This window comes from Mercenaria mercenaria, chromosome 2 (assembly GCF_021730395.1).
Source record: "Mercenaria mercenaria strain notata chromosome 2, MADL_Memer_1, whole genome shotgun sequence".
NCBI classification, from domain to species: Eukaryota; Metazoa; Mollusca; class Bivalvia; order Venerida; family Veneridae; genus Mercenaria; species Mercenaria mercenaria.
In genome coordinates, this window is record NC_069362.1 from 1,432,018 (window position 1) to 1,442,009 (window position 9,992).

General features: G+C 36.5%; 1 long non-coding RNA gene across 1 annotated transcript in view; it reads right to left on the reverse strand.

Moving 5' to 3' along the window:
* Positions 1–9,992, reverse strand: part of LOC123563087 (uncharacterized) — a 43,907-nt gene extending 33,915 nt beyond the window's left edge. The window contains exons 1-2 of the long non-coding RNA XR_008368056.1: positions 9,913–9,992; positions 1,808–2,492 (exon numbers count right to left, since the gene is read on the reverse strand). This is a non-coding gene — a long non-coding RNA (uncharacterized LOC123563087). The remainder of the gene's footprint in view (positions 1–1,807; positions 2,493–9,912) is intronic.

The window sequence follows — 9,992 nt, forward strand, 5'->3', positions numbered from 1 at the left end:
AGGTACTATCTCTAGCAAATGCGAGTTTATAGGCAAGTTTTATAACGATCCGCTAAATGTCAACACAATAGTACAAAAATTTAACAGAAGTTACAACTCTTGGTGTTCTCTGAACTTTATAATATTTATATATATATATAAATGTTATAATATTTTATCTCTGAACGATGAATACTAACTAATAGCATATTAGAAACAGTTAAAGCCTATGTAAATACTTGTGTCAGATCCATTCTTCCATTTTGAAATATTTAGTAACCGCGCATGCTTTTGAAAAAGAAACGTTTTCAATTAGTTTTGTATACTTCACTGCCTACCTAATATATATATTTTATCTTACAAAAAATCACAGAAACGAAATTGAAAACGAATAATTTACGGAAGTAACTGAAGTACATACAATATGACACGGGTGAAAACATTATCATCATCAACATAATTCCCTTGTACAAACCGGCATTTGAATTATTTAAAATTGAATAGCGACAATCGTATTTTACTTTGTAAAATATAAAGCCAGAAGTATAGAAAACTGTAGGCGTAAGAAACCGTCGAAAAGAGAAACTAGCTTCTAAAGGCAACTCAGTCATTTTCATTTGTTATTTTCATGTTAATATTAATTATAACAATCTACCTGATTTTCGAAAATGTTATAAAACGCAAAGACTGCAATGAAATATTTTGTATTTATTTACATGACTGCTGGACATATTTTCATATGTGTTTTCTTAAGTGGAAAGGAGTCAATATTAATAGCTTTAAAATGAAGCGGTATTCTTTTAAGAAACATAAGATAAAGTGTTGTGTAAAGGTTTTCTAAAATGCCAGTAGGTACTGTTGAGTATCTTTATTGTCAAATGCAAAACATGAAAATACTGACATAATTTTGATTGTTATCTAATGTAGGATTTAACGATATCAGCTATTGGCACTATTTGTAATCTAAATTAAGACGATTATTAATTTTAGAGCAGCCGAGTTTAAGTTCAAAGAATAATTAAGTCAAAAGTGTCTCTAATCTGTCTGAAATTATATAAAATAAAAGTTCGTAGGTATTGCAAATCATAGAGAATTTCCAGCCAAGTATAAAATCAAAAAATGAAAATACAATCTATGTAAAGTGGAATTAAATTTACAATAATTTGATTTCCTTATTTTTGTCTATTTAATTACTTGATTATTTTCATTAAGTTATAACAGCAGCTAATAGCATTTGATTATAGGAAATGATGAAGTCCGCTTGGAAAAAACTATTCGGAACCGTGTGTAAGCAATAAAGTACACAATCACATTAAATTAAATATTATATACATGTATCTTAGAATCTTAAATTGATATTTGAAAAAAAATGTTTCAAGTTTTTATCAATATTATTCAGTAATGAAATACTGTCGACTGACATTCATCGTACATGTGTAAAAGCCTTTTTGGGTGAATGCGAGCGAGAAATGACGGGTTCAATTTTCAAGCTTAGGTGGATGGTATTCTAGTCGGTATATTTATGTGTCATAACCTAAAAGAGCTAATCGTTAATCGAGAAATTTAGATCTATACCATCTTTCTAGGGCAGGGAGTTCAAAGCTCAATTTTTAAGTCGAAAAAATATTAGGGGCAGAATATTTTTCTGGACCGCTGGTAAACTTAAAGACTTGTCCGTCTACTTTCAGTCCATGATAATTTTGTAAGTTTGTCAAGTATTCTAATTCCGCAAATGCTTTCGCAATTTTACGTTAAAGTCTATGCAATGTATTGATAGTGATACATTACTGGTATATAATGTTGAATGATTTTGAATAAACGTACTCACCAATAATAATATTTCTGCACTTTATCTATGTATGTTCCAAATTGTATTGAAAATTAATCCGATTTGAATATTAGTAATAATTACATACCTTCCCTATATCTATGTATATTCCAAATGTCTTGAACACTAAATCTGATTTGAATACGTGTTGATAATTTGAATGCAACGTGCTTATCACATATTATATACCATTCTATATGCACATATATTTCAGAAGTGCAAATTAAATCCGATTTGAATCGCACAAATTATTTAATTCCTTTACTATATCTTTGTTCCTTCCAAATTGTTAAAAATTAAATTCAATTGCAAAGCATACTCACCACTAATTACATTTCTTCCCTTTATACAATCATATTCCAGATGGCGACAAATCCTGTTTGAGTAAATATTAATTACAATGAAACGAACACACAAATAATAGCATTCAATTCCAAATTGTCTTGAAAATTACATCCAACATCACCAATAACTATAATTCCTTATCATCTTTATGTGCATGCCAGATTTAATATCACTTTTAATTATACTCCTTCACTATATCTACGTAGATTCCAAACGGTGTTGAAAGTTAAATCCAGTCGGAATATTTTAATATATACTAACACATATATCACTTTCTTTCACAAGCAAACCACTTTTCGAGAAACAATCACTTTCGATGAATATTGACTGTTTATCATCCCTGAAAGTAAGAAAGATGTCAATATCGTTAAAACATTCCAGTGTTCAATTGAAAATAATAGATTCAGCAATGTGTACATTAAACCAACTTTTCCATAGTTTGAAACTAAAAAATATCTGACGGAAACAGAAAAGTTCAGGAAATTAAGCCGATCACACTATAACACTTTATTCTTTTCCCTCACTGCGTTCGTCCGAAAATAAAATATTTCTTTTCTAAGCATACCTCCTGGAAAAACAACAACAACGACAACAGGTATGTTGTACAAGTAGGACAGGCTAGCTACTATCTCGAAGAAACAAATATGCTAAGTATATTAAAAAAGAAAAAGATAGTAAATGATATGCTTTGTATTGTATTGTTAAAGTGAGATAATCAGGCTCAATCAAACCGAGCCTGCAACATTTTCGTTTTTGTTGTGTTGAGCGACCTGCGGAGTTTCCACTTTTTCTATTGATATCTTATCTGTACATTGCATTGTCTAAAGAAAACGAACCCCTTGTGAAAAATTCAATTAACCATTATCAGTTAAACAAGAGGGTCATGATAATCCTGGATCGCTCACCTGAGTAATTTGATCTACATGTTTCAAATGTCAAACTGATGCTAAAATATTAAGAAAGTAGGTCAAACTCAAGGTCACTGAAGGTCAGTGTTAAGATCAGTGTGCAAAACTGTATATGCCATCCGAATTCCAAGGTTGTATCTTAAAAAAAAGTAGGTCAGTAGGTCAAGGTCACAGTCAATTGACCCCTAATTATTTGGGGTAGTTAAGTAGTTATAATTAAACAGTGTAGGAAATATGATCAGATATTTTTTTAAGTATTATTTGCTCTATAACTCTATATACAAGTGACCCCCGGGGTAGGGCCTCTATTCAACAAATGGGCATAATTTGAATATTCTTGTTAGAGAACCACTGGGAAATACAACATTCCAAATATTACAGGCCTAAGCCTTGAACCTTCAGACAAGAAGATTTTTAAAGGTTTTCCCCATATAAGTCTATGTAAAACTTGGGACTCCCAGGGCAGGGCCTCTTTTCACCACGGAGACTTAATTTGAACAATTTCTGTAAAGGACCACTAGGCAATGCACCATACCAAATATCAGAAGCTTTGCAGTTTCAGGCAAGAAGATTTTTAAAGTTTTTGTTTTCCTATATAAATCTATGTAATACTTGGGTCACCCGGGTCGGGGCTTCTTTCACCCAGGGACATAATTTGAACAATCTTGGTAGAGGACCACAAGGCAATGATACATACTAAATATCAAAGGCATAGGTTTTGTGGTTTCAGACAAGAAGATTTCTAAAGTGTTTTTCTATATAAGTCTATGTAATACTTTTGATTCAATTCTTTGAACAACTTTTGAAGGGGACCACCGAAGAAACATCCAGGCCAAGTTTCACCAACTTCCACCATATGGTTTCAGAGGAGATGTTGTTTAAAGGAAAGTGTGGACGGACGCCAGACGGACGGACGACGAACGGACGGACGGACGCCGGACGGTGAGTGATCACAATATCTCATTATGAGCACTTTGTGCTCAGGTGAGCTAAAAGCGTCTCTGAAATCCGTTCATAGTTTATGTATATCAACATCTATACATTCCTAGAAGTTTAGAAAGCTGCAACTTGTTTTCAAAACTGTAATCAACATATCTGTCCTACGTATTACCGGACTTACATCTTCCATGATTATTAAGTAACCTACTACAAGAAATACCGCCGTTGTTTACCTTTGTTTACCGCGGCAGAAGCATCTCCTCTGGTAAATATGTAAACCAAAAAGCTCCTTCTTTTCTCCGGTAGCTACCATAGCTTCGAGAAAAAAAAATGCGTTCTTGAATATAATGCTCGTATTATCAAAAACGTAGCTTTTCAATCTTTCTAGTGAAAATGTAATCTGATGAAAAGAGAGTGAGACCTGTGGCAGCAATATATTTTTCTACCCAAGACACCGAACATGGCTTATTTCTCGTTCTAGCAATACGTATTTTAGAACATTTACTTAACTGATCAGTTTTACTCTTTTTGATACTGATAGTCATATGATTTTCGTGAAAAGTAATATCTTTCACTTGTAAAGAACTAATCTCACTGAAACGTAAAAAAAAAAAACCATGAAAACCCAAGAATACACGGAGTACGATTTTCTCATATCTTAAAGATTTCAGCCGTCACTAACTTTAGAATAAAAGTCAACAGTGTACCTTGGTTACAGTTACTGGTTGTTTCTGAACCGTAGATCTAGAAAAAAATCCTTCTGCTTCCATCATACATTAACTTTACCAATCAATTTTCAAATGACCAGAGACTATACATAATATCAATATAATACAATAATCTCAGGTGGTGATAGCACCACTCTCCTCTGTATCGTACCGGACACTACATCAAAACCAATGACATAATACCAATATAATACAGTAATCCCCTGTGGTGATAGCACCACTCTCCTCTGACCTGTACCAGAGTCCAATATTAATGGCACAATAACAATATACTACACTAATCCCAGGTTGTGATAGCACCACTCTCCTCTGTACCGTACCAGAGAATATACTAATAACATAATAACAATAACATGATATGAAACAGTAATCCTTAGTGGTGATAGAACCACTCTACTCTGGTCCGTACCACACACCACTAACATAATATAATACAGTAATCCCCAGTGAAATAGCATTATTCTACTCTGGCCCGTACCAGGCACTATATCAATAACATAATAAGAATATACTTTTGTAACCCAGGTGGTGATAGCACCACTCTCCTATGTACCATACCAAAGACTATACTAATAACATAATGACAATATACCAAGTAAACCCCGTAGTGATAGCACCGCTCCCTCTGGCCTGTACCAGAGACTATACCAATAACTTACTAAAAAAAACTACACTAATCCCCGCTGGTGATAGCACCACTCTCCTCTGTACCGTAACAGAGACTATACTAATAACATAATAACAATATACCACAGTAATCTCCAGTGTTGACAGCATCACTCTCCTCTGCCCCGTTGTAGAGACTATAATAATTATATAATAATAATAAACAACATTAAACCCCGGCAGTGATAGCACTTCTCTCCTCTGATCAGTAAAAATGAAATCCAATATAAATAACATAAAATAATACAGTAATGCCCAGTGGTGATAGCACCATTCTACTCAGGCCCGTAGCAGATATTATACAAATAATATAATAACAATAAACCACAGTAATCCCCAATGGTGACAGCACCACACTATTCTTACCTGTACCGGAGACTATACTAATTACATAAAAACAATAAACCAGAGTAATCCCCGGTGGTGATAGCACCAACACTCACCTCTGTACTGTGCCAGACACTATACTAATAACATAGAAACAATATACCACAAATAACCCCCAGTGGTAATAGCACCACTCTCTTGTGCCCCGTAGCAAAAACTATACTAAAATCATAACAACAATAATACATTAATCCCCAGGAGTGATAACACTAATCTCCTCTTGTCCGTATTAGAGACTATACCAATAACATTCTGAAAAATACCACAGTTATCCCATGTGGTGATAGCACCACTCTCTCTTTACCATACCAAAGACTAACTAATAACATAATAACAATATACCACAGTAATCCCCACGGGTTATACTCTCCGATGACCCGTAGCAGAAATTAAACCAATACCAATAACATAATATTATGCAGTAATCCCCATTGATGATAGCACCTATCTACTCTGGCCCGTTCCAGAGAATATACTCTGAACATAATGACAATAAATAACATTAATTCCCTGTGGTGATAGCACCACTCTCCTCTTTACCGTAACACAGTCTATACTAATAGCTTAAGAGCGATATACCACAGCATAGTAATCCACAGTGGTGAAAGCACCACTCCTCTCTGCCACGTATCAGAGACTATACCAATAACATAATAGCAATATACCACAGTAATCCCAAGTTGCTATAGCACCAATCTCCCATGGCCCTTACCAGAGACTATACCAAAAACACACGTAAAAACTAAACTAATCCCCGCTGCTGATAGCACTAATGTCTTCTATACCGTAACAGAGACTATACTAATAACATAATAACAATATACGACAGTAATCCCAAGTGGTGATAGCACCACTCTTCTCTGGCCCGTACCAGAGACTATACTAATAACATAATAACAATAAACCACAGTAATCCCCTGTGGTAATAGCACGACTCTACGCTGGCCCGTACCAGAGACTATGCTAATAGCGTAATAACAATATACCAAGGTAATCCACAGTGGTGATAGCACCACTTTCCTCTGCCCCGTGGCAGAGACTAAACCAATACCAACACCAATGACATATTATAATGCAGTAATACCCGGTAGTGATAACACAAATCTATACTGGACAGTACAAGAGACTATACCAATAACATACTAAAAATACTACAGTAATCCCCTGTGCTGATAGCACCATTCGCCTACGCACCGTACCAGAGACTTACTAATAACGTAATAACAATTAGCACAGTAATCCCATGTCTTGACAGCACCACTCTACCCTGGCCCGTACCAGAGACTATACTAATAACATAATAACAATAAACCACAGTAATCCCCAGTGGTGATAGCACCACTCTACTCTGGGCCGTACCAGAGACTATACTAATAACATAATAACAATAAACCACAGTAATCTCATGTCTTGATAGCACCACTCTACCCTGTACCGTACCAGAGGCTATACTAATAACATAATAACAATAAACCACAGTAATCCCCAGTGGTGATAGCACCATTCTACTCTGGCCCGTACCAGAGACTATACTAATAACATAATAACAATAAACCACAGTAATCCCCAGTGTTGATAGCACCACTCTACTCTGCCCCATATCAGAGACTATATTCATAACATAATAAAAATACATCACAGCATTTCCCAGTGGTGATAGCACCACTCTTCTCTGGCCCGTATCAGAGGCTATACTAATAACAAAATAACAATAAACCACAGCAATCCACAGTGGTGATAGCACCACTCTACTCTGGCCCGTACCAGAGACTATACTAATAACATAATAACAATAAACCACAGTAATCCCCAGTGGTGATAGCACCACTCTACTCTGGCCGTACCAGAGACTATACTAATAACATAATAATAATAAACCACAGCAATCCCCAGTGGTGACTGTACCACTTTACTCTGGCCCGTATCAGAGACTATACTAATAACATTATAAAAATAAACTGCAGCGATCACCAGTGGTGATAGCACAACTCTTCTCTGGCCCGTATAAGAGACTATACTGATAACATAATAACAATATACCACAGCAATCCCCAGTGGAGATAGCACCACTCTGCTCTGGCCGTACCAGAGACTATACTTATAACATAATAATAATAAACCACAGCAATCCCCAGTGGTGACTGTACCACTTTACTCTGGCCCGTATCAGAGACTATACTAATAACATTATAAAAATAAACCGCAGCGATCACCAGTGGTGATAGCACAACTCTTCTCTGGCCCGTATAAGAGACTATACTGATAATATAATAACAATATACCACAGCAATCCTTAGTGGAGATAGCACCACGCTGTTCTGGCCGTACCAGAGACTATACTAATAACATAATAATAATAATAAACCACAATAATCCCCAGTGTTGACAGCAACGCTCTACACTGGCCTGTACCAGAGATTATACTAATAACATTACAACAATTAACCACAGCAATCCCCAGTTTTGACAGTACCACTCTACTCTCGCCTGTGTCAGAGACTATACTAATAATATAATAACAATAAATCACAGCGATCTCCAGTCATGATAGCACAACTCTACTCAGGCCCATATCAGAGATTATACTAATAACATAATAACAATGTACCACAGCAATCCCCAGTGGTGATATCACCGGTCTACTCTGGCCCGTATCAGACACTATACTTATAAGAAAATAACAATAAACCACAGCAATCCCCAGTTGTAATAGCACCACCGTACTCTGACCCATTCCAGAGACTATGCTAAAACATTATATCAATATACCACAGCAATCGCCAGTGGCGATAGCACCACTCTACTCGGGCTTTTACCAGAGACTATACTAATAAGATAATAACAATAAACCACAGCAATCCCCAGTGGCGATAGCACCACTCTTCTCTGGCCCGTACCAGAGACTATACTGATAACATAATAACAATAAACAACAGTAATCCTCAGGGGTGACAGCACCACTCTACTCTTGCCCGTGTCAGAGACTATACTAATAACAATAAACCACAACAATCCCCAGTGGTGACAGTGCCACTCTACTCTGGCCCGTATCAGAGACTATACTAATAACATAATAACTATAAACCACAGCGATCACCAGTAGTGATAGCACAACTCTACTCTGCCCCGTGTAAAAGACTATACTAATACATAACAACAATAAACCACAGCAATCCCCAGCGGTGATAGCACCACTCTACTCTGGCCCGTATCAGCCCTTATACTGATAAGATAATATTTAAAATAAACCACAGCAATCCCCAGTGGTAATAGCACCACCCTACTCTGGCCCGTTCCCGAGACTATGCAAATAACATTATAACAATATACCACAGCAATCTCCAGTTGCGATAGCACCACTCTACTTTGACCCATACCAGAGACTATACTAATACGATAATAACCACAGCAATCCCCAGTTTTGACAGTATCACTCTACTATGGCCCGTATCAGAGACTATATTAATAACATAATAACAATAAACCATAGCAACCCCCAGTGGTTATAGCACCACTCTACTCTGGCCCGTACCAGAAACTATACTAATAACATAATACCAATATACCACAGTAATCCCCAGGGCTGATAGCACCACTCTACTCTGGCCCGTGTCAGAGACTGTCCTTATAGGATAATAGCAATAAACCACAGCAATCCCCAGTGGTGATAGCACCACTCTACTCTGACCCCTACCAGAGACTAAACTAATAACATAATAACAACATACCACAGCAATCCCCAGGGGTGATAGCACTTCTCTACTCTGGCCAGTGTCAGAGACTATACTAATAGGATAATAACAATAAACCACAGCAATCCTTAGTGGTGATAGCACCAATCTACTCTGGTCCGTACCAGAGACTATATTAATAACATATTATCAATGAACCACAGCAATCCAAAGTGGTGATAGCACCAATCTACTCTGGCCCGTACCAGAGACTATACTAATAACATAATAACATATACCACAGTAATCCCCAGTGGTGATAGCACCACTCTACTCTGGCCCGTACCAGAGACTATACTAATAACATAATAACAATATACCACAGCAATCCCCAGTGGTGATAGCACCACTCTACTCTGGTCCGTACCAGAGTCTATATTAATAACATAACGACAATATACCACAGCAACCTCCAGTTGTTATAGCACCACTCTCCTCTGCCACTCTCCTCTGCCCCGTAATTTATTGTATGGTCACTTGC